This window comes from Schistocerca gregaria, chromosome X, assembly GCF_023897955.1.
Source record: "Schistocerca gregaria isolate iqSchGreg1 chromosome X, iqSchGreg1.2, whole genome shotgun sequence".
NCBI lineage: Eukaryota > Metazoa > Arthropoda > Insecta > Orthoptera > Acrididae > Schistocerca > Schistocerca gregaria.
In genome coordinates, this window is record NC_064931.1 from 29061128 (window position 1) to 29088553 (window position 27426).

A 27426-nucleotide genomic window follows, 5' to 3' on the forward strand; every position below is an offset into this window, starting at 1 on the left:
AACTTGTTTTATTGAATGTATAACTGTATAAAACCTATATTTCCCGTAAATGGTGAAAAAAAGATTTCTAACAAAACGGCACAGAGCAAGAAAAGATTCTCGAAGACTTAAAATTTGAGATGTTAATAAAGTGTCGGGTAGCATGGATCATACGAAAAGATGGGGTATTAAACAAAAAAATGTTTTTGTGGTTCATTAAACATATTGTATTCTGTTTGTGTGTCAAAAGTACAATACAAACATAAATTTAACCTTGAAAAATGGCTTGGTTCTGTCGCATGGTGAGTTAGCTAAACAGCATTTGTCTAATTTTCAAAGTTGAAAGTACAAAAGGAACTGTTTTCTTCGTAACACAATTAATCTTCAATTTCTGCACAAAATTCATGTGAGAATCCCTCAAATCTTTCACACTGCATCCAGTTTCCTCCAAGAACTTATCCGTAACCAATGCTGGATTGGAAAACACCATCTATGGGTTCTCCCTATTCCCTACAACTGATTTCAATCTCCTTATCAGTGTAGTCCTAGGAGAATTAAAGCACCGACGCAGTTGTGTGGGCCATTTCGCCTTACAAATTACTTGAAACCTGTTGCTCATGGCAGTCTCAGACCTCTCACATCGACGCTCACTGACAAGCTTCTTCAACGTTGGCGCCATTCAGTAGAGAAAGAAAAAAAAGTGCTTGTATGGCTCATACTGCCCGACTGGTACTGCACATTATCTCATGTCGGAAACAAAACCGGCTCTAGTGAGCGGAATTTCATTACTGCAGTACAGTCTACATTAGACTACTTAAATATCAATACTTCTATCGTAACATTACTTCTTACCTTGAAACACACAAATCGACACTGAAAATTATATCGTTCACCAGCTTCTAAACACGAAAACTAATAAAACATATTTGTGACACAACCTCACCAACTGCATCACTCAAGCTTTACTGAATGGTAAAATGATGTGTATGCTCTGTTCCATACATTGCAAACGTCCGCTGCCTTACGGCACACCGCCGTTTCCCTTGCTCCTGGCTCTATATCAATGATACGTCATCTCTGCTACACCCTTGTATCTATCACTTACATGCTTATGACATCCAGTTGTGTGTCAGACCAAGTACAAAGATTGGACAAAAATATGGAAAAAATCGGATAAATGGATGCTTAAAAATAAACTGAGATACAAGCGAAGTCTGCAAGTTGCGCTGTACTATTCGACGACGAGCGGCACCTGTGTAATGTTCTCAGTACGTTGCAGGCGCCAGTTGGGGACAGAACAGTGATCTGTGTGATGAGAAGGGGAGGCCAGAGAAGTAGATCACCAATTTTGATCAAGTTTCCAAGGACGTTCTATATCGAAAAAGAAGAGGTACGAGTTTCGACTTTTTGATAGATACTCCCTAGTTTTTGAAAAAATCGAAGTCAGATCTGATGACGGAAAAAGATATTTTCACTGCTATACATAGAAAGATCGTCTGAACAAAAATATTTTTTGATTAATTTACTATGGAGTCCAAAGTTAATAATGCTGGAGTTATTAACGTTTTTATATTTTCATGCAGTACCTTGGATAACCAACATTTTACATATCTGACAGAACCCTCCCTCCCCCCCGCCCTCCCCCCCCCCCCCCCCCCCCCCCCGTGGGTCCAGGGGTTAGAAGAAGCCCTAGATATTCGAGCCTGTCGTAAGAGGCGACTAAAAGGAGTCTCACACATTCCAGCCTTTATGTGATGGTCACCTGTAGGGTTTGAACTCCATTTTTCAAAATTTTCCCCAAGAGCGAGCCAATCGGGGAAGGGTGCCTTACATGGTGCATCGTGCCCATGATGCATTGAGATTTTTAGTCCACTTTCTCATCTTCGCATTGCAGTCCCGCTCATTGTCCATCTCTTTGACGTGGTCACCTACTTGTGTGCGCTTTCCACCATGCACTATGCACTGTCACTTTCTATGCCAACGATGACCGTGGTCAACTTTGCACCTGATATCCAGCGCGGTAGCCAGTCCGTTGTGGTGGGGCCGAAATGTACCCTGTTGGTTGTAGCCCCCTGACAACACAGGGATCGCTGTGCTGAAGCCTGCACCGTTAACTCCCCACGTATGCCAAGGAATAAATGCCCGTCACACTGGGGCATCGGGACTCCGGGCAATGGCCATCCTGCCAGGCGGCCTTTGTTGAGGCTGTGTGCACCCGTGGGGAGGGCCCCTGGTCGGAGTGGGTGGCATCAGGGCGGATGACGCGCTATGATGTGTAGTACGTCATCTCCGCCAGCAGTCTCTAAGCGGGCAAAGTCTAACTTTAATGCTAAGAAATATGACGCCAAGTCGTTCCCTTCCCTGGCCGCACTATGGCAGGTACTCCAGGCTAATGCCGGCCGCGGTGGTCTCGCGGTTCTAGGCGCGCAGTCCGGAACCGTGCGACTGCTACGGTCGCAGGTTCGAATCCTGCCTCGGGCATGGATGTGTGTGATGTCCTTAGGTTAGTTAGGTTTAAGTAGTTCTAAGTTCTAGGGGACTAATAACCACAGCAGTTGAGTCCCATAGTGCTCAGAGCCATTTGAACTCCAGGCTAAGGATGGCAGTGAAGCTTATTCGCCCCAGTACCTCGTATGTACGAGAGGTGATGGGGAATCTTTCGTGTCCACGAATCCTCAGTTTTTTGTGGAGCATTTGGAGGACAAGTTTGGGGAAGTGGAGGGATAGTTCAGAATGCGCTCTGGGTCAGTTTTGATAAAATCAGCATCCGCTGGCGATTTACGAGCATTACCCGCATGTGGCAAGTTGGAGGATATTTCTGTTACCATCACGACTCATAAGACTTTAAATTTGGTCCAGGGTATTATATTCCACATTCCATAACTCTCACACGAGATCAGTTATTTCACATTCTCTCTTAATCTAACCAGACGTCTTTAATAAGTTAACAAAAAAAATGGTTCAAATGCCTCTGAGTACTATGGAACTTAACATCTGAGGTCATCAGTCCTCTAGAACTTAGAACTATTTAAACCTCGGTAGCGCGGTTCCAGACTGACGCGCCTAGAACCGCTCGGCCACATCGGCCGGCAATAAGTTAACATAACAATATGTCTAGAACATGATCAGTAACTAATAATAACAGAGATAGCAAGGAATACGGCTTGCATTGCTAAATCTATTGCCGGCCGGAGTGGCCTTGCGGTTCTAGGCGCTACAGTCTGGGACCGCTAGGGTCGCAGGTTCGAATCCTGCCTCGGGCATGGATGTGTGTGATGTCCTTAGGTTAGTAAGGTTTAAGTAGTTCTAAGTTCTAGGGGACTGATGACCTCAGAAGTTGAGTCCCATAGTGCTCAGAGCCATTTTGCTATATCTATTATTGTTATTATTATTATTATTCCTTTCGCTTATGTGGGCGTGTATACAGGTCTTGCTACGCCGTTCCTCAGGTATCCTGTACGTATATACGCAACCCCCTTGGATTTTCCTACAGCGCTATGGATGTGTGAATGCGTCTAGAGGCACCGACCTCTCACGGGCGCAGCCCCGAATCCTCCCGAATCCAGGGAGGTATGCAGGTAACAGGACCGAATCCTCCAAAACTGAAACAATGCGACAGAGCATTGTGTGTGCTATGACCACAGCTGCCTGCGGCCACTTCGCAGTTCGCGGCAGATCGTTGTAGAGTGAACATGTCCTCAGACGAGCTTACAGTTTCAGTAAGTAGAAAGGAAAGGAAAATGTTGGTTTTGAAAGGAAACACCTTCGTTTTTCAAAAACTGCTGAATGGTGGTCTAGCGCGATGGACGTGCAACATTAATTGCTGCAAAAGTGTTGTTAAAACTATTTCTATTGAGGAGCTAGATGTCGTGGAGTGTCAAGAAGAGCACAATCATGAAGAAATGCCTCATAACAAAATTCATAGGCAAGAAATCATTTCTGACCTAAAGAGAGAAGCCATAGAAGATATTTGTGAGAGACCGTCAAAAATAATTTACCAGAAGTCAAACGGTGAAGACACGCAAGATATAACTACAAGAGATGTCAACAATTTTCGAAAATCCATTTACAAAGCTCGGAGCAAAATTCTGCCAAAACTGCCCACGAATGTTGCAGGTGTTCATGATGTTATCAACACGCTGAATGTGGAAATAACACCGAGGAAAAATTGATAATATTTTCTGACTCTGCAAACCTTAAAACATTAACGGAGTGTGAATCTATATATGTTGATGGTACGTTCAAGTGCTGTCCAAAGCTTTTTTTGTCAGCTGTTTACAATACTTGGGTTAGTTAATGGCCATTACATTCCATTGGTCTTGTCTTTATTGAACGACAAGAAAACTTTGTCGTGTCAGTACGTATTTCAAAGCGTTGTTGATAAATGTGGTGATAAAGGTTTGAACCTTTCGCCATAAGCAATGTTTTCTGGCTTTGAAGAGAGCATAATGAAAGCTGGAAGTGAGGTCTGGCCTGATATTCGCATTCAAGGATGCAAATTTCATTTAACACAGTGCTGGTGACGAAAAACACAAACATTGGGGCTTGCACATGACTACTACGCAAAAAATGAAATTGAAAGGTTTTTGTGGTCCATATCTGGTTTGCAAATTCTGGCTCCTGATGTGGCTGTCGACTGCTTTGTTGACGATTTCATGGCAGAGATACCTGCATAGCAAAAATTGCAAGCTTTTGTGACTATTTAGTAGAAACTTACATAGAAGAGAATGCACTCTTTCTTCCATCCATGTGGGCGAACAACTAATGCTTGCCAAAGTTTCCATAGCAAATATAATAGTCAGTTCTACTCCTCCAGTCTCGACATTTACCGATTCCTTGCAGTGCTGCAACAAATTCAACTCGATTTTAAAATTGCAATAAATTCTTCGAAAACGAAGAAAAAGGAAAGAAACTGTCCACACTTGAAATTTATGGAACAGCAATTGGCTAATTTCGAAGCTGGTAAAATTTCCAGATTTCAGTATGTCAAATCAGTTTCATACAAAATATACTTTCCTTTGCCTGCTTGGAGTGTTCGTAACGTTGAGACCTGCTACCTGTTTCAAATGGGAGGATTCAGTGCCATCGTTTTACAGACCCTTGCGGGCTTGGGAGGACTCGGTACCATTTTTCTGACCGCGGGAGGATTTGGGGCTGCACTCTCCTCTCACATCTGCCGACGAGTTACTTCCGTATCTCGAAAAATAAAAAAAAGTTTCGACTATTTATTAAACAACATACTCGTCTCACTGCGAGCTATCTTAATCGTTTAAGACATATGGCGACAGTTGCGCTATGTCAATGGGCGTGTCACGCTCGACCGTCCTTCGAACATAAACTCCCATAAATCAAAAACGAAATGAGATATTCGTCTAGTCTCAGTTTTAAATAAAATTTCGATATCTCATCTTAATTTCATTCAGCGTGATGTAAATCAACCATACGCAATGTGCTTTTATCTCTGCGAACTCCTTAAAATTTCTTGCAATGTTTTATGTAATTTGATGTAGCGCAGTATGACGGATAACGAAGAGAAAATAAATTCTTTATCGAGTTAAGATATCAGACAATAGGATGTGCACAAAAACATTTTTTTTACGAAATAGTTTTCGAAAATTTCATTGATTGTACATTAAAGAGCCAAATAAACTAGTACACCTACCTAATATCGTGTAGGGCCCACGCGAGCACACAGCAAGTGCCGCAACAAGACGCGGCAAAGAAACCTGCACGGCTGTCCATAAATCCGTAAGAGTACGAAGGGGTGGGGATCTCTTCTAAAATGCACGTTGCAAAGCATCCCGGATATGCTCAATAATGTTTGGCGGCCAGTGGAAGCGTTTAAACTCAGAAGTGTGTCCCTGGAGCCACTTTGTAGCAATTTTGGACGTGTGGGGTGTACCACTGTCCTGCTGGAATTGCCAAAGTCAGGGTGCTTACGTACATGCCACCTGTGAGAGTCGTATCTAGACGTATCAGTGGTCCAATATCACTCCAACTGCTCACGTCACACACCATTACAGAGTCTCCACCGCCTTGAACAATCCCCTGCTGACGTGCAGGCTCTAAGGGCAAGGATACAGATGATGTTGAAGTGGGGCATACTGGAAATGGGGAGGAGTGAGTATTGTAATCCAATGGTAGTGGTGAAAAAGAGGGATGGTTCTATAAGAATAGTATTGGATGCAAGAAAGCTAAATAAAATAATAATTAAAGAAAATGATCAGCCAGAGAACATGGATGAGCTGTTGCAAAAATTTTATAATGTTAAAATTCTGTCAAGTGTTGATTTGACTTCAGGTTTCTGGCAGATGCAATTGGCTGAAGAGAGCAGAAAGTACACTGCTTTCTTATTTGAGGGCAGGACTTATATGTTTACAGTTGTGCCATTTGGTTTATCAATATCTGTACCAGTTTTTGTAAGGGCTTTAAGTCATGTGTTGGGTGATGAACTAATGAGAAAATTGACAGTGTACGTAGATGACATTTTGATTAAGAGTAGCAATTGGTAAGAGCACTGTCAGCTGTTGGAGGATGTATTCAAGGCTATATCTAAAGGAGGGATGACCCTTACGTTAAGTAACTGTGAATTTTTTCAAGCAACATTTCTATTTCTAGGTCATCAGTTAACTCCTGATGGCATTCTGCCGAATAAAGAGAAAATCGAGGATACTGTTGACTGCAAGGTGCCAACGAACAGGAAACAATTGAAATCATTTATAGGACTATGTTCATTCTATAGGAAGTACATAAGTGATTATAGTCTGAATTCACCTAACTTATGTAGACTATTAAATAAAAGTGTAACCTGGTGCTGGACATCTGAGTGTGACCGCGAATTTAAAGCCATCAAGAATAGCTTAAAAAACATAAGAATTTTGTTCTATCCAGATTTCTCTTTGCCTTTCTGTATTGGGGCAGGCAGCTCAGATTATGGGATAGGGGCAGTGTCATTTCAGGAGAGGGTAGTAGATGGGAAGACAGAGCACAGGGCAATCGCTTTTGCAAGCAGAATGCTGTCCAAACATGAATTAATGTATGGTATCTCAGAGAAGGAAATTTTAGGCATAGTGTTTGGATTTCAGAAGTTCAGGATATATGTGGAAGGTAGGAAAGTGATTGTTTACACAGACCATAAGGCTCTGAGTTATTTGCAAGAATGTAAGCTGTTAAATAATACACGTATGAGATGGGCCATGTTTTTGCAGCTGTTTAACTATGAGATAAGATATATTAAGGGCACAGACAACAGTGTGGCTGATGCCTTATCAAGATTACCTCACATTGGAGAAGAACATGAAGCGAATGGAGACGAGAAAGCACTACAGATATTGTATATGAAAGGAGTGGGCGGAGAGAAGGAAATCAGATCCATCTGTAAGGACATGAGGAGACTTCAGAATGGGGACGAAACCTTAAAGTTTATCAAAACAAACTTTGGAAGTATAGAACATGAAAAAATAGCGAAATATCATAGAATTTATACGGGTATTTTATTTAGACGAAGAAAGTTGTGCAAAGAGGGGTGGAAGGTATGTTTTCCAGATGAGCATGTGGAAAAATTATTCAGTTACATCCACCTTTGCCGTGGGCATTCGGGGGCTCAGAAATGTTTGAAAATACTGCAGGACTATGTTAGTTTTAACAACATGTCCAGGAGAGTAAAGAGACAGTTGGCTTCTTGTGACAAATGCCAAAAAGTGAAGTATAATACTATTGCAGTACAAGGAGAGATGCAGAATATTGTTCCTAAAAGAAATGGTGAACTGCTGGCTATTGATTTATTTGGGAGGCTGCCAACAGGTAGAGGGGGTGTAAAGTATGTTCTTTTATCTGTTGATTTATTCTCAAAGTTTGTAAGGCTGTATCCACTGAAAAAGGCCACTAGCCAGAATATAATTAACAAGCTAGAGAAAGATTACTTTGTGAATATTATAAAACCAGAGAATGTTCTGTCTGATAATGGAGCACAATTTGTATCTAGTGTGTGGGGGAAGTTTATGCAAAGATCTGGGATAAAGCATATAAGGATTTCAGTGTATCACCCTGTGGGAAACCCGGGTGAGAGGTATATGAGGGAGCTGGGTAGGCTTTGTAGGACATATTGCAGTAAAAAGCATAGTACTTGGGCAGAATATATAACTGCGTTTGAGAATCTTATGAAAACAGTGAAGAGTTGTGGGACAGGATTCTCACCCTATGAGCTCATGAAAGATATCAAGCCAGACAATCTAATAGCAGAACACATAGATTTTCCTCCATCTCAAGACTTGACAAGTCAAGAGAAGATGCAGATGGCCAGACAGCAAATGTTAAAGAAAGGACATGGGAGACAGAGGAGGCATGGAGAAAGGTATGAGACAACAAAGTTCATGGAGGGAGATAAGGTGCTGGTGAGGAACAAGAAAAAATCCATTGACATTGATGGTGAAATCAAAAAGTTATTTGAATTATACCACGGACCATTTGAGATAACGGGTTGTCCAAACCCTAATGCATATAGGTCGGTATATCCAGTGTCCAAAAAGCCATTTGGACTGAGAAATGTAATGGAGTTGAAAAAATATGTGGTAAAAGAATAAAGGTTAAGGATGTGAGATTCCCATCTACACTATTGTCGAGTTGAAAAAAAAATTGGGGGCTATGTATACTTGTATTTATAATTGGAGTATTATTTGTGTTACTGTGTATGTTGCAATGCCATTGTTGGTGGTCAACAAAATTCATTACACTGTATGTATTTGCAATAAGGGAATCTGTTGTCCAATGGATTTGCACAACTGGTGTGGGTGTGTTAGGAGCCTTGTTGAAAGTCATAGGGGAACATATAGTCTATTTCTGTATAAATGTGTGGAGAATATAGGAGGGAGGAAATCTGCAAATAGTTTGTTAAAAAAATAGTTGAAATTTTACTAAAATTTCTAATGTATTTGTGGCACCTGGAGTTGATATTGGTGCGTGGGGGTTGGATTGTTGCTGGGACAGTCATGTAGGGCAATCACTAAATATAAGTTTATGACCTTGGTGAGTTTGTTTGCCATTTGTGATTGAATCTAGATAGGCATGGAAATGTCATAAAAGAATGGGTTTCAAGATATTGCCAAATATTATGTGAAAATTTATATAGGAATTCATAAAAAAGAGTGTATTTATGTACAGTGATATAGCTGTATGGATGCTTAAAAAAATATAAGAATCTGCATCTGGGAATAAATTCTCTTGGTGCAGGGGGTAGAGGTGTCGGAGCTCCTGATCTGGGAACATTTGAAGGGTGAAATAGAATATATTTAACTATGCCATGTTTGTGTTTGATTTGTGTGTACGTTTGTCATTTGTACAAACTTCAATAAGAACTGATCAGTGAAAACAGGATGTTCCAGGGAGGATTTGGATAGCCTGTATCCTGGGAAATGTGGGTCTGCATGTCTAGGCAAGATTTATGAGGATTTAATTAAATTTTGATAGGATGGCTTGGCTAATGAGAGGAAGCACAGTGCTGCTGGCTGACAAGTTTGGAAAGACTGTATTCCAATGCATAAACCTGTGAACACAAGGATCTGGTTACAACAACTTCGTGCAACTAACAGAAACAACTGTGTAAAAAGTGGAAGTGTTATGTGCAGTGAGTGTGCAACCTACATATAGACTAACATGGGCATTGATATAAGTTTCTTTGCATTTTCCCTGCCCAATCAGACTCAATAGGAGACTATCTAATTGTATATTTGAGTTAGATACATTGTTGGATTATGTTTGTATGTTTTCTGATGACAGTACTTACACTCATTAACTCACCACTATAACACTGTTCTACATGTTTTGGTGCCATTATAGTTATAATTAAATTGTTTAATATACAAAGTAATATGGGTTCACCCCATTTGGTGCTACTTCATGTTGCCGTTACTAAGCTAATGTCTCCATGAAGTGGGGGTATGTAAGGTAACAGGGGATAATATGGAACTCTTTCAAGTAATTTAAAATTTAAAGCACAGCAGCAGAGATACTATGCTGGGCAAAATAGACCGGAAAATACTTGTTTTGTGTTTTGATGGGCATTGTAGTTCCGTTGCATAGTGTTTTGGTGTTCTTTTAATTGCAACGAATTATATAAGTGTGGTGATAATTTGTAAAATTATATAATGTATTTAGATTTAAGTATTTAAATATTATAAAATATTGTAAACGAATTGTGGCCATGTCTAGTGATTATTTTGACTAATGTGGTGTCATGTGACCCAACGCAGGGCTGTGGATATGAGCGGGAAAATCGGGGTCTTTTGGTGGTTGGCCGTTGTGGTGGCGAGTTGCGAGCGGCAAAGTGCCGCGAGTGCAAGCATGGACGCCAGTGTATGCGAAGGAACAAAGTAAAAGTGTGTGGGTGTGAGACAAACAGTGTACGAATTGCACCGATTATTATCTGTGAACTTAAAAATGCATGGCCACAACGTTAAAGTGTTTATTATGAATAAATAAGTTTCAATCTGAACGTGTATAGTTCAGTTCACTGCTGTTCAAAAGCCAGCCAATATCTGACTCAATAATAGGGGCGCAAATGCAACCGTTTACTGATAACCCCCTTTGCAGATGAGCCACGTGAAAAATAGGTAGTAAATGAGCCCGAGTTCTGTTGCATGCTGTACACATATGTGGAGAACTTGTTTGCGCAGCAGTCGACGACATGGTGTAGCTGAGGCAGAATAAGGGGAACCAGCCCACATTCGCCTAAAAACCATCCACAGACTGGCTGGCCCTTCGGACCTCGACACAAGTCCGCCAGGTGGATTCGTGCCAGAGACCAGGCGCTCCTACCCACAGTGGAAAGCCATGCTTTAGACTACTTGGCTAACGGGGCGGACAAGGTCATGTTAGATCCAACTGCCTCTGTTGCCATTTGCTCCACATTCCGGCCAGTGATGCATCTCCCAAAGCAACGGTCACTTCTTTACCAGATACCCACATCTTGGACAAATGCAACCCAGACATGTCACTTCAGAATTCACCTGTTCTCCCATCACCACTCTCCCTCAGGAACGACAATGTGGACGAGACCTCACCGCCACTATCTCCTCTGACAGCGACGAGACTCACAACTCCCCACAGCTCAATGGACAGCCTGACCACCACTATGGACATCGAATGGAGTGTGGTGCCTACCTCCAGTTTTCTTCAGACAGGCACGATGTCGGACGACGAACAACCATATTCTAACATGGAACAGCACCTCCAAAAGTAGTGGTCACTCCGAAAACGGAAGAAGCAAAGTCGAGTACCCTTCGATGACACACTCCCTCATATGGCATAATGGGTAGTGGACCAGACACCAGATAGTGATCTCCTTTTGAGCACCCCAGCGACAGGAGTGGCCACTCACGATATCCAATCTGGGGATCGTCCTTTCCACTGCCTGCGATCCCACCAAACAATGACAAATCCCTCGGACAGAGGTTCCCTGGATCCCACAATGGTAGCATCACCACTCATAGCCTTTGGTGAGTGCAACAGTCGCCAGCCACCATTTTCGATCTCCTGGGCTGATGATGTCAGCTCCAGAGCAGATGGGGATGCTGGCCCACCAGTCGGAGAATACCCCTACCCCCCGCCCCCCCCCCACACACACACTGACGCCATAGCCAGTTCCCACCCAGAGACGGTCACAATGGCTTTGTCGGATGTTTGGATGTTTCACTCTTGTCAGACATCTCTGCAGGACCCTCCCTGCTAATACAAGGAGCACGCCAACAAGACTACCACATCACAACAAAGAACCTTATCACCATTCAGGCTCCATATAAACTCGCAATGTTCAGAGGCACTATTTACGCTGTGATGTGAGCATTGCACTCCTCCAAGCAGTGTTTGTCGCTGATTTCTTCATTTCCACTAACAACACAGCCCACATCACCCATGCCTTTTACAACAGTAGCAATGTGGCCTTCCTCCTCCACATAGGGCTCCCCACTGAAGATGTAGTGTACCCTCCTAATGTTAAAGGTATGGCCCTCGTGCCGTTCTGCGTCTGCATCCTAAATGTATTTGGACTGTCTGGCTCCATTCAACATAGCGAATGACACATTATCTCTGCTGGCGAGGTAACGCCATTTTCGTGGGTCCTTCGGACGATCTGGTCCACTGTGTGAAGCTCAACTTCACGCAAGGGTCTAATGACCAAGTCCCACGACATTCACATGGTGCACTCATACAGTATTCTGGAGTGTATATACCTCACACAGTCCCTTGCTGATGACACTCGACAGACCTAAATTTGGGCTCTGGCAATCTTTGACCATGAGGCATACATCTGCTATGTTGCCCTCGCCTGCCAACTTGCGTGTTACAGTCATGGCCAGTGGAAATTAAATGTTTCCTGCCTGACTGCCCCTGATGGGCAATGTATCGTTGAGGATATATAGACCCCTCTATCTTCGACGTCGCCCTACCTACACATCCACACTATCCTGGCGGCTATCCTGTGTGAAACTGGCTCTATGCAGGGCATTGATGGGATGTAGCACAGATGTCAAGGCGTGGCATGTGAGAACCATGGAATTTTATTACATGACCCAATGTGGCTGTACTTTGATGGCATTCTCTCCCATCTGTCAGGTGATAGTGTATCATGCTAAAGTACAGATCACTTCACTCATATGCCGACCCTTGGAAGGGACCCTTGTATGGTCATGCATCCATGACCATATGCCTCATGAAACGCCATTGATGTACCACCTTCGCACAGAATGTCAGCGTCGTCGTCGAGCTCTCATGCACGTCCCCATCAATGACGAAGGACGACAATATACTATGCAATGCACCATCGGACATGCTTTCCACTCCTTTTTCACTCGGCTGTATGCTGCTGTCCCGCATCAGCCAATCTTAAGTGAGAAGGTGGCAGCATTCACCGTAAACACCATACTGAAGGACGTCGATCAAAAACTATAGGACGACGTGACGATGGATGAAGTCCATGACACTATCAAGGTGGGGACTGCCTGACGCCCTCTCTGTCGAAGTTTAAAAGTGTAATAGATATCTGTTGGTACTTACTTGGACGTCTGTTGTGAACTGATGTCCCCAACAACGACGATCCCAGCCACTTTCTTACATGGAGTCACTATCCCAGATGTGGACTCTGACCACAATCTATTGGTTATGACCTGTAGATTAAAACTGAAGAAACTGCAAAAAGGTGGGAATTTAAGGAGATGGGACCTGGATAAACTGAAAGAACCAGAGGTTGTACAGAGTTTCAGGGAGAGCATAAGGGAAGAGTTGACAGGAATGTGGGAAAGAAATACAGTAGAAGATGAATGGGTAGCTTTGAGAGATGAAGTAGTGAAGGCAGCAGAGGATCAAGTAGGTAAAAAGACGAGGGCTAGTAGAAATCCTTGGGTAACAGAAGAAATATTGAATTTAATTGATGAAAGGAGAAAATATAAAAATGCAGTAAATGAAGCAGGCAAAAAGGAATACAGACGTCTCAAAAATGAGATCCACAGGAAGTGCAAAATGGCTAAGCAGGGATGGCTAGAGGACTAATGTAATGATGTAGAGGCTTATCTCACTAGGGGTAAGATAGATACTGCCTACAGGAAAATTAAAGAGACCCTTGGAGACAAGAGAACCACTTGTATGAACATCAAGAGCTCTGATGGAAACCCAGTTCTAAGCAAAGAAGGGAAAGCAGAAAGGTCGAAGGAGTATATAGAGGGTCTATACAAGGGCGATGTACTTGAGGACCATATTATGGAAATGGAAGAGGATGTAGATGAAGATGAAATGGGAGATACGATCCTGCGTGAAGAGTCTGACAGAGCACTGAAAGACCTGAGTCGAAACCTGGCCCCGAGAGTAGACAACATTCCATTGGAACTTCTGACGGCCTTGGGAGAGCCAGTCCTGACAAAACTTTACCATCTGGTGAGCAAGATGTATGAAACAGGCGAAATACCCTCAGACTTCAAGAAGAATATAATAATTACAATCCAAAGAAAGCAGGTGTTGACAGATGTGAAAATTACCGAACTATCAGTTTAATAAGTCACAGCTGCAACATACTAACGCGAATTCTTTACAGACGAATGGAAAAACTAGTTGAAGCCGACCTCGGGGAAGATCAGTTTGGATTGCGTAGAAATTTTGGAACACGTGAGGCAATACTGACCTTACGACTTATCTTAGAATCTAGATTAAGGAAGGGCAACCCTACGTTTCTAGCATTTGCAGACTTAGAGAAAGCTTTTTACAATGTTGACTGGAATACTCTCTTTCAAATTCTGAAGGTGGCAGGGGTAAAATACAGGGATCGAAAGTCTATTTACAATTTGTACAGAAAGCAGATGGCAGTTATAAGAGTCGTGGGGTATGAAAGGGAAGCAGTGGTTGGGAAGGGAGTGAGACAGGATTGTAGTCTCTCCCCGATGTTATTCAATCTGTATATTGGACAAGCAGTGAAGGAAACAAAAGAAAAATTCGGAGTAGGTATTAAAATCCATGGAGAAGAAATAAAAACTTTGAGGCTCGCCGATGACATTGTAATTCTGTCAGAGACAGCAAAGGACTTGGAAGAGCAGTTGAACGGAATGGATAGTGTCTTGAAAGGAGGATATAAGATGAACATCAACAAAAGCAAAACGAGGATAATGGAATGTAGTCAAATTAAGTCGAGTGATGCTGAGGGAATTAAATTAGGAAATGAGACATTTAAAGTAGTAAAGGAGTTTTGCTATTTGGGCAGCAAAATAACTGATGATGGTCGAAGTAGAGAGGATATAAAATGTAGACTGGCAATGGCAAGGAAAGCATTTCTGAAGAAGAGAAATTTGTTAACATCGAGTATAGATTTAAGTGTCAGGAAGTCATTTCTGGAAGTATTTGTACGTAGTGTAGCCATGTACGGAAGTGAAACGTGGACGATAAATAGTTTAGACAAGAAGAGAATAGAAGCTTTCGAAATGTGGTGCTACAGAAAAATGCTGAAGATTAGATGGGTAGATCACATAACTAATGAGGAAGTATTGAATAGGATTGGGGAGAAGAGAAGTTTGTGGCACAACTTGACCAGTAGAAGGGATCGGTTGGTAGGACATGTTCTGAGGCATCAAGGGCTCACCAATTTAGTATTGGAGGGCAGCGTGGAGGGTAAAAATCGTAGAGGGAGACCAAGGGATGAATACACTAAGCAGATTCAGTAGGATGTAGATTGCAGTAGGTACTGGCAGATGAAGAAGCTTGCACAGGATAGAGTGGCATGGAGAGCTGCAGCAAACCAGTCTCAGGACTGAAGACCAGAACAACAATAACAACAACAGTATCTATTATTATTATTATTATTATTATTATTATTATTATTATTATTATTATTTACTGCTCATAAACTACTCATATTGTCACGTTTACTTATTGAGAAAGTATGATTTGATGTAAGAGAAGGCATGAAAGCCCAGATATTCTCACATGGAATAAATGCGTAACTAAACAAGTAAATAGAACAAAATAATAATAGCTCTAATAAGGTGTAAAGAGTTAAAGAAGTTGAGAATTAAAAACCCGTCTAGTCGGTCAAGATCATTAGAGACGAAACACTAGCTCAACTGTAGAATGCGAGGCGGGGAGGGGGAAGGGCGGACGGAGGCATCAATCTCATTACGTTTTAAGAAACCGGCTTTCGGAAGTGTGTCATGGAATCTACGATGCATTTGAATGAAGATGGGCAGACGGTGGTTTGAAAACCGTTCCTTACGATACCCGAGTCTCCTACTTCCATTCCCCTCGATAACTGATGATGAGACAAACGCGAGATACATGCCTGTGTGACCAGTGCTGCTGTGTTCGTGGTCCTGCGAGACTACTTCCTGGAGCCAACTGAGCGAGTTTGAATGAGGTAAAATAGTGGCCTTCTCAGTGGTAGGATGGTCCTTTCGTAGACTTGCCACAGAATTTGGACGTGCTACGTTAGTGGTGCAACGATGCTGATGTCAGTAGTCACGTGACCATAGTCACATCTGTAGACGAGGTTCTGGACGTCCATACAGCAGAAACGCCCGCCAGGATCGTCATATTGTATGGGCAGTAGTGGAAGATCGTACAGCACAGAACTTGTGAGGTCATACGTGTAAACACGAACTGTTACGAACGAGCTATTATCAGTGGTACTACGGGAACACACGCCTCTTGCCCGTCTTCAACTCGTGCTGTAGCATCGACGTGTACTGCTCGCCTGGTGTCGTCAGAGGATCACCTGGAAAACGGAATGACCCGTCGTCGTTCTCAGCGATGAATTAAGATTTCCCCTACATACAAGTGACGGTCGTTGCCGTGTACGACGTAGACCTCGTGAGTGCTATCTGGAAGAGTATATCCATCCAAGACATACTGGCCCCTCCCCAGGCCTTATGCGATAAGGTACAGCTCCCGTTGACCTTTGGTGTTTCTGGAGGGGACGCTAACCAGTGCTCGGTGCGTGCAGTGTGTTTTTAGGCCCGTTCTTCTGCTGTTCTTGCAACAGGAAGGTGATGTGTTGTACCAATATGGCAGTGCTCTCCCACAGGCTGTCCGTGAAACTCAACGTGCTCTGCAAGGCATGCAGTAGCTTCCCTGGCCAGCATGTCTCCAGACGCGTCGAGCACGTATAGTGATATAATGGGACGAGAAGTGACTCGCGTGGCTCAACAACCAAAAGCTGTTACGGAACATCGCGAACAGGTCGAGCAGGCGTGGCAATTCCAAGACAGTATTGACCCTCCATGCGCTCGACTGAGTGCCAGTAAGCAACTGGAATGCCCGCTGTGGAGGCTAAACTACGTACTAATTGGTATGTTTCAGCATGGTCGGTACCTGGTTTCTCAGAACCGGTTGTGCTATTGATCTGCAAATGTAACCATTTCATGTAATCCATATGCACTGTTGGAGCAATAAATCTTGAGTGAACTGGAAACATCTACAAGGGTGTACTACTTTTTCGGCAACGTATTAAGAGATTGTCAATATTTGTTAGGTTACAAATTAACTTCCACTTCAAATTCAACGTAATCTTACGGACTGGAAATGTTTTCGATGGCATAACCCACCACAAGTCTTCTTTCACTAAAAGTTCTTACTCATATTACGTATAACAACTGGGACTGAAGGTAAACAGGAAGTACCCACAGTAGAGTTTAAATCGAATCTCCACTCAACATCCCACGAAACGTCTCAGAATGCGAACTGCTATCAATTAGGCCTTTAATCAGTATGACTGGAATGCTTCAATGCTATATTTAACAAACCTCTCCCCACATTAAGCATGAAGTTTATTGATTAAGAATATATCAGCCGGTAATGATACTATAAATATTATCATTCAAATCACCAAAAGGCGCTACGCATCAATTCAGGTTAGTGCAGCGGAATCCGAACACAGTCTGTAGTTAATTCCTCGAAGCGGCGTGAAGCATACACTAAGCAGACATGTGATGCCGTTACGTTTCACTTGAGTTTCCTGTTTTTATTTCTATATATTCGTATAATGCAGATGCAAGACTGCGCTTCAGACACATTCTTTACAGTCGTCCTCGCTATTTTTAGCATATCTTTGTAGTGAATAACATCAGTAGTGGGCAGATTCCTGGTCCTGAACGATAATGCACGAATTTGGATTATCAGTATTGGATGATATTGTAACAATGTTATAATTATGATCACACTTCCATTTACGTACGGGATAATTGAAACCAGGAAAGTGACTTTTTCTTCTAGAAGGCTGTACTGTGTTAGCTTAGCCATGCAGGCGGACACCCTGTCTAGCATGGGCCACTTAACACTAAGTCGTGCGGAGGGCAGCCAGGAATCTGGCCTTCAAAGACTTAGCGAGCGTGTCACTTGATATACGAACATTAAAGCCAACTCGATCACATATTGTTAATGAATACTTGCAGAAAAAAATTATAACAAATTCTGAGAGGTGAGGGAGGGCCTAAATGGAGATCATTATACTTATACAGTTGTGTTATTTGGACTGATGAGAAGTCAAAAACATTGCACGAAAAAATTATAAATTGTGCTGACTAAAAAATCTATCACTGTTTACAAGAAGACATTATTAGTCTCCGTAGTTTTCATAATAACAAGAGAACGATGACATTAACCACACGTTCGTTTCCAGAAAATAATTTACGAATCCATAAGTAGATGGCAGTAAAGAGTGCCGACCCATCATATAGTACAAAACCTGCACGGCAAGGAAACATGTTACTGAATCCTTACTGCTGGCAGACAGCACAAGATAAATTGAACTCCTAAAACAGGATGACTTCCTGTTCATACTGTGTTTCTACACCTCTGGAACACAGCATAGCACCGATTCGGCGTGCATGGATTCGACAAGCGCTTGGCACCTTCCTGGATGTGTGTGGCACTAGATGTTTAGGCACAGGTCACGCATTTCCCGCAAATTACGGGACAGTGATTTGTGAGTAAGGTGTTGCGCCCCATAGCGTCCACAACCTGTCACATCGGGTTTATATCATGCGTATTCCGTGGCCAAGACATAAACGCGAGTTCAAATCCTGCATATCAAACCAAAAATAGTAATCGAGTTCAATGTAAAGAGCTCTTCAAAACACTGTGGATTTTAACCACAGGACGTGAGTACCGATCAGTTATCCACATAAGAAGTAACATTAATAGTTAATGCTGAAACAGTTCTGTCCATGACCATGAATCAAAACCTGGACTGAAATTGCATTTACCAAAATAGGATAAACTCCAAGCACCATTTTTTACTAAGGGTAAAATTGTTCAATAAATTCCCCAACGAAATTACTGGTGCTGGCTCAAGGGAAGCTGCAGCAATGGCTGGTTGGTTGATTCGGGGGAGGGAACCAAAGAGCAAGGTCGTCGGCCCCATAGGATTAGGGAATGATGGGGAAGAAAATTGGCTGTGCACTTTCACAGGAACCATCCCTGCATTTACCTGAAGCGATTTAGGGAAATCACGGAAAACCTACATCAGGATGGCATGATTTAGTTAATGCATTCTATACAGTGAGAGATTACTTAGATAACGCACAGCAGTGGTTGTGAAAAAAAATTAACATCAGTAAATAATAGTTAAAAAGATTATTCGCAAAGCGTGGTATTCTATGATAGTGTCACTTTATCCTCTTTCTAACCGAAACATCACACTCATTGTAAACCGGTACTCCCTCAGCTTTTCGCCAACGCAAATGAGAATTTACAGTAGACAAAATAAAAACAAAGCATCGTCCCTATGGTCCTGACGTTAGATGATAGTGAGTGGTGTTACATCATTAAGTAATGTGTGTGTGTAATGTGTGCTGTGACTGGTAGTGAGTGATGAATGAATAGGATAGCACTAGCCTTTTACATTACTGAGTAACTTATTCCTAAAACAGTACTAACCCTAGGGATAAAATGAATTAGGTAGCACTGTTTTTACAGATTGGCTTTGTATTCTCGAGGGTGGATATTTCAGTCTCCATCCGGTCATCTTCATTTAGGTTTTCCGTTGTTTCCCAAGAACTATTTCAGGCAAATTCTGGGGTGGTTCCCTCTATAAGCTCATGGCCGTCTACATGTGTTATGGAAATCTACTGGCCATTAAAATTGCTACACCAAGAACAAATGCAGATGATAAACGGGTATTCATTGGACAAATATATTACACTAGAACTGAAATGTGATTACATTTTCACGACACTTGAGTGCATAGATCCTGACAAATCAGTACCTAGAACAACCACCTCTGGCCGTAATAAGGGCCATGATACGCCTTGTCATCGAGCCAGACAGAGCTTGGATGGCGTGTACAGGTACAGCTGCCCATGCAGCTACAACACGATACCATAGTTCATCAAGACTAGTGACTGGCGTATTGTGACGAGCCAGTTGCTCGGCTGCCATTGACCAGATGTTTTCAGTTGGTGAGAGATCTGGAGAATGTGCTGGCCAGTGCACCAGTCGAACATTTTTTGTATCCAGGAAGGCCCGTACAGGACCTGCAACATGCGGTCGTGCATTATCCTGCTGAAATGTAGGGTTTCGCAGGGACCGAATGAAGGGTAGAACCACGGGTCGTAACACATCTGAAATGTAACGACCACTGTTCAAAGTGCCGTCAATGCGAACAAGACGTGAAACCAATGGCACCCCATATCATCACGCCGGGTGGTACGAAAGTATGGCGATGAAGAATACACGCTTCCAATGCGCGTTCACCGCGATGACGCCAAACACGGATGCGACCATGGTGATGCTGTAAACAGAATCTGGATTCATCCGAAAAAATGACGTTTTGCCATTCGTACACCCAGGTTCGTCGTTGAGTACACCATCGCAGGCGCTTCTATCTGTGATGAAGTGTCAAGGGTAACCGCAGCCATGGTATCCGAGCTGATAGTCCATGCTGCTGCAAACGTCGCCGAACTGTTCGTGCAGATGTCTCCATCTGTTGACTCAGGGATCGAGACGTGGCTGCACGATCCGTGACAGCCATACGAATAAGATGCCTGTCATCTCGAGTGCTAGTGATACGAGGCCGTTGGGATCCAGTACGGCATTCCGTATTAGCCTCCTGAACCCACCGATTCCATATTTTGCTAACTGTCATTCGATCTCGAACAACGCGAGCAGCAATGTCGCGATACGATAAACCGCTATCGCGATAGGCCACAATCCGACCTTTATCAAAGTTGGAAACGTGATGGTACGCATTTCTCCTCTTTACACGAGGCATCACAACAACATTTCATCAGGCAACGCCGGTCAACTGCTGTTTGTGTATGAGAAATCGGTTAGAAACTTTCCTCATGTCAGCACGTTGTAGGTGTCGCCACCTGCGGCAACCTTGTGTGAATGCTCTGAAAAGTAAATAACTTGCATATCACAGCATCTTCTTCCTATCTGTTGAATTTCGCGTCTGTAGCACGTTATCTTCGTGGTGTAGCAATGTTAATGGTCAGTAGTGTATATATGAATTAAGTTACTTTTCTTGTTTTTAAATTTTAATACCGTCACATGTCCAGTATCCTTGAGCCACAGATGAACGGAACAACTACTACTACAACCACTACTATTATAGCACAGTTCTGGCCTTGTGAGACGAACAGTTATCCTGTTGGAAGATAAAATTGGGGTTGGGGAAGATATCGAACATGACGGCATTCAGGTGGTCCGCGACAATATTTAAGTAGCCAACAACTGTCACTGTTCCGTAGATTACTATCGAAGGTCCCGCAGACGTCTTCGTGAATCTCTGCCAGAGCACAATACTGCGTCCGTGGTGAGGTGCATATTTCGAGCTGCCGTCCGCCAGGACGGTGGCGTAACCAGACAGGACTATCGACCTGGTGTAATTCAGAAGCGTGGTTCATCAGACGAGGCTACACGTTTCAGCTGCTCCTCGGTCCTGTCTCGATGATCACGTGTCCACTGCAATCGTAATTGACGATGTTGTTGGTTTAGCGAGGAGACACATAATGGTCGTCTGCTGTGGAGATACATTTTCAAAAATGTGTGCTGTAGGGTGTGCTCCGAAACATATGTGCCTGCACCGGTATTGTACTCTTTCGTCCGATCTGCCAGCGATCTCCGCCTGTCCCACTTAACATAACGGGTGAGCCTCCGACATCCACGTCCTGTGACGAGGCGAGGACTTCCAGCAACTTCTCACTTATTCTTTGATACACAGTCCTTCAACAGTCCTTCAACCACTTTCCACGGATGCTAACGACAATAGCCAGCGATCAAGCAAAGAGGTTTGGCGTTTCTAAAATACTTTTTCCCAAGCATTGAGGCGTAACAATCAGCCCACTGTCAAAGCCCGTGGGTTTCCCCACTTGTGGAGCGTATCGTCGCTAGGATCTCGCGGTGGGCTGTGATCAATATGTTTAGGTCCATCAGTCATACATAGCAAATACACATAATATCTTCTTTCACATTAAGATTTTTAACTACAGTCGGCTACCCCTGGCCATCATTAGAACAATTGAAGGAGTATGAAGATATTCCGCAAGTAATGATTTGTCGGCCATAGGGGACTATCCCGATGCTGCTTCAGTCGTTCACATGATGGACAATTCTGGTCGATACCGTTGACAGTATAAAACGTATATGATTGGTTCAAAGAAAATATTAAATGTACAGGAAAATATTAAATGCACAAGGTGTCCATAAATTATCTTCACAAATTAACACTTTAATAACACATGGTTCTCTACATGTGAGAACGCAAAGATTTTTTTTATCTTCCAGGCGACGCACTTTTGACGCAAAATTGAACATGAAAATCTGATAAAATATGGCCGCCACAAGAGAAAACTTCGTGTGTGGCCGGCACGATCCTCTGAACTCACACCACTAGATCTCTTCCTCTGACTTTCGTAAGCGATCTGGTGTGCCGAACCAAGGTTACAGACTACAGGACTTGAAGGCACGCATTCGCAATTCATTTGAATACGTCAACGTGGAGATCTTAAATCGTACGTGGGGAGAAATGGAATTCCGACTAGAAATTATCCGTGCCACTGCGGGTGCACACATTGATGTGTATGAATGACGAAACGAAACTTTATGAATAATCTTATCACATGCTGAAAACCATTTGGTAATATCCACTATAGTTTTAAAGGTATTAAAATCTTAAGTTGTAGGGGTAATTTATGGACACCTTCTATCATCAATGTCACCCACAATCCACCGAACATGTGTCAATTTTTCCAAAAACACCTGTAAAATTATGTTCAACTATGTTTTATAAAACTACATGATTGTGAACATGTATATCCAGTGGACAGCGGAGTTAGGGTCACTATATCCCATATCACGTCTGTAGTCTCTTCTCAACAAAATAGTCAGCTTCTTGCGGCTTGCTAGGATGACGAGATATATGGGATAGTCAAGTCAGCGACGAGAAACAAATCAGCCGGACCTGATGGGATTCTTAATGAATTTTATCTGAAATTTTATCAATGTTAAAACCGTAAATAAGTATTATATTCAATCAAATCTTAAAGGAAACTCACGTTCCAATATCATCACATGAATGCCCGAATGAGAAATATTCTCTTCATTATTTTAAGAACTTGCCGATAGTTAGTGGTAAGTGGCCAATCAGTGAAATCTTAGCTCAGTGTAGGGCTCTGGTACACTTGATTTTGTATGCCAGGACATTGCTAAATTTTAGTTATAGAGAATAAAGGTTTGTTTGTTACCGTTTTTTCTCCACCTAGCTGTTTTTATGGTTTTTCCTTGCGTTCATTTACCATCGATTTCAAAGCACCTACCGTTTTATCTTCTGACACGCTAGCAATGCAGTTGATGTCGTATAACACCCTATTGATGCCCGGTAGCTGTAACCCAGCATCCTCTGTTGTTGCATCTGAAAAACTCCTTTGGCAGTTGGATTCCTTAAATCTGCAATGCGTATGACCAAATGGAACGCAGCGGCGTTTATAAAGTCATGATAACAACGGGATTCGTAGTCACACACAGAGACATTACCATACGAAGAACTGAAAAACAACGCTGCATCCTCTCCTCGTGGTCGGGTGCAGTAATCATTTGTTGTCAAGGAAACTCCTTGCGCATCTCCAAATTAAAAATCTACCCAGAATTAAAAGTGTCGTGAATGGTAAATAGATGAAACAGCTTGGTTACAAAGACGAAGTCGCAACCACGAAGGAAGAAATCAGTGATTACAGAAACACAGTGGGTCATTATTAAGTAGTCAGAAATGCGCAATGTTCAGCTTTTCGCAGTTCTACATGCACCATGAAGCAACATTTGTTACCTCTCGTAGAAAGAAGACTAAATGCAAATTACAATTAGAGCAGCATGTCATGCCAATGCGACAGTGTATGAAAACCTGTAATAGGAATGACAAGCTGCGATTCATAAAGGTTTCCGCAACATCACCTAAATTTTGGGCACCCGCAAAGAGCGCTTTGCATCAAGATGTTTGAATGCGCAAAAATCATTCGTAAAGCAGTGGTTTTTACCAGTATGATGATCCATTGGCAAGTACATGTTAGCAGCTGCCTCATGTTACACATGGACCTTAAACATATTAAACTGTCTTTCGTAACGAGGGGATAAGGTCTACGTGACCTACGCTTACAAAGCATTCCCACTGAAATCAAATAGAGTTTCATGATCCTTAAAGCGACACCTCCAAATCGCTCTTCCAATTGTTCGGTCCCCGGACAACAGGGTATCCATTGACGTCAGCCAAAGACAGCATACAACACATTGTAACAACTTATATGATCTTAAATTCAGTAATGTCTGATCAGAAACAGCAAAACTAGCAACGTTGAAAATATGTCGAGCTTTAACGTGAAATTCACCAATGCTCCCAACGCTGATTACATATGCGCAGACATGCTGTAATAAAATACGGAGAAAGATTCATCATACGTTTAAAATCACTACTATCAGAACCAAATGGTTTACGTTTAGCAATGAACTCAAACTGCATTGTCTGCATTCTTGAGGCCATGAAGGAGTATCACTTCATTTCGAAAGAGTCGATAAGATGTAGAACTGTAAGCTTCGGCAATTGCACGAAGTGTCCCGTCGTAAGGAACAGAAAGTAATATTATAATAATAAATAATAATAATAGTAGTACTAGTAGTAATGTATACAAGCATGTCACTTTCTGATTAGTTGTTTAAAAATATTTTGATAGCTATTTTATGTAGTTTTTCAAGTTATTAAGTCAAATTACCGACAAATCTATGTGGGCTATAGCGAACAATTTTGAAACAGAAATCGACAGATAACGTTACGTCTGTTGTAACAATGATACGCTAGAAGAACTAGTGACACCTGTAACATCCGTACATCTATAATGCTACCTGGAGACAATCTTCCACCAACTTAAAACATTCACAATATAAAATTTTGCCATATCACAATAGGATTACAAATAACGCAGTGTTTTACAGTGGGATTCGTGCTGTCTGCTCCTCAAGTACTTGTAAATATTTAACTTAATGACAGTACACTCATGCAGAAAACCGCTTGCACCTTGTAACAATAAAACAAGAAACAATGAATACTTGCTTACAGTTTCTTACTCACAAAAAAATGGCTCTGAGCACTATGGGACTTAACATCTGAGGTCACCAGTCCCCTACAACTTAGAACTACTTCAACCTAACTAACCTAAGGACACCACACACATCCATGCCCGAAGCAGGATTCGAACCTGCGACCGTAGCGGTAGCGCGGTTCCAGACTGAAGCGCCTCTTCACTTAAGGAACATGTACGTGAGACTTCGCTCAGTTATTTCGCTTCACTATTTCTTTTAGTGAATGGAAATCATAAAGCTACATTAGTTTCTGGTCATATTAAAGCTGTCTGCATTTAAATTTAAATTTACACGCAGGACTAAAAATGTGAAACAGTATATATAACACATTTTTAAAATTAAAGTACGTAGGTCTTTGCAGGTCAGTAAATGATGCCATGAAAGTAGTTAACTGTAACCTCATTATCAGAACAATTATTTTTATCGATATGAAATTCACTTCCATACATTTCTTTCCTTCACTACTTAGTTTCTTCCTTTCACTTTCAGCACTACCTTCACGTCTATTCCTCTGTTTTGCTAAAGCTTTACTTTCCATTTTGCAATACTGTGAATTATGGATCTATAATAATTACCTCAGCAACGCCCTATTGTTGCAAACAAATCACGGAGCTACTTCAGTTGTCAACCATTCACACAATTGCGAGTCAAGACACGAACACAGAACAGAGAGTTGGTGCATGTCTCATTATTTGAACATTGATGTTGGTGATAGAAACAGGTACCATCTTGTGACAGCTGTAAACAGTGTTTCCCATTGCTCTCGCGCTTGTATCAGAATACATATTATCGGTCTTGGTGTTTGCAGTGGAATTTTACCAATAACTCAAATTTTCAGTTTTTTGAACTTGACCTGTTATTTACTTACATGCCACATTTATTGTTTCTAGTGAACGTCTACGCCACGTATACAATAGGAAAGAATTTCGTCTTGTGTTGGCGAAGAATTTTGTCTTATGCTGGCGATATTCTAGAATTCATGAAGAACATTCGTTCACCTACGCTGCAGTACCCGTGGTTACTGATGTAGTTGATTTAAAAGTGAAAAAAGTAGTTTATTTGAGATATTTCCATTTGCCAACAGGTTTAAGGAATCATTTTTATAAAGAAATGCAACTTAGAGGGATAATACATTTAGAATACGGAAGCGCATTATGAGAATTATGTCTGGTACTAGGGCTAACACATCCAGCAGATATCTTATCAAAAAACAGCTTAAATGTATTCGTTGATGTTTTAATGGTAAAAATTCACTTTCCTCAAAAACTTTTGGAAAGCATTAATATAACTTCAGGGCCGAAGAAATCTCTGCTAAGGCTTCAGTGGGTTAATATTGCTACAGAGATGAATCAGATAAACGGAGGCATATATATGCAGCAATCTCCCCCAGAGCATATTAAATGTGTTTTGCGTGTTATACTGGAGTTTAGAACTTAATTAACGTACTGACTGTTGGGCGATTCCTTCTACTCCATTGATGAACATCTTGACACAAACTCTTACTCTTAATGATTTAGATCATTTTATAAGAAACATTAGCACTGTAATGTAATAATATTTCGTCGTGTTAATTCATTTAACTGAATTGCAGTAAAATAAAATAAACATCTTTGACTACTCTTCACGTCCGAAAGGTCCCCCCCCCCCCCCCCCAAACCTCCTCCTCCTTTACGTGATCCATGGAATGTGACTCATGTAAGACAAAAATGATACTAGGTTTGTGAAAGTGAATATAGTAGACACTACCAAAAAAGTCTTAAAAGTAAGTACGCGAATAAATAACTGCTTATTAGTCGGTTCTGAGACTCGTTCTTAAAAACCACATAACTGCTTATTAGTCGGTTCTGAGACTCGTTCTTAAAAACCACATACAAGTAATTAAACGATAATCTCGGAAAGGGCTTTGACATACAAATGACAATCTACTTCCATTATTTGGAGATTTCTTATTTATTTTACGTAGCGTAATAAATATTGTATTTTCTATCACTTCACCTACTTTTAATGGGCGTTTCGATGTATAGAGGGTGACTATGACGAATGGTAGTTAGCAGTTTCAAAATAATGGTACACAACACTTCAAAGTAATTGAGATTTACACATTTGTTTTAGTTAGTGTGCAAATAATAATCTAAAGATTCTCGCTTAACTTATTTTCTCTCAAATAAAGGTTAATTAGTAATATGGGAATATGGGACCACAAATTCCAAATGTATGTTCTTCCTAATGTGGCAGCGCAATGTAAAGGGAAGAGGCTTAGGCAGGTCACCGTAAAGTAGTTAAATGGAAACAGAGAAGAAAGTGGTTGGAGGAGTATAAATCACGCTCTTATGAAAGCCTTCTGCAGCATAATAG

General features: G+C 41.9%; 1 protein-coding gene across 5 annotated transcripts in view; it reads right to left on the bottom strand.

Moving 5' to 3' along the window:
• The window catches only part of LOC126299110 (uncharacterized), a 285821-nt gene that overhangs the window by 199089 nt on the left and 59306 nt on the right, over positions 1–27426 (bottom strand). The gene's annotated exons all lie outside the window — the stretch shown is intronic.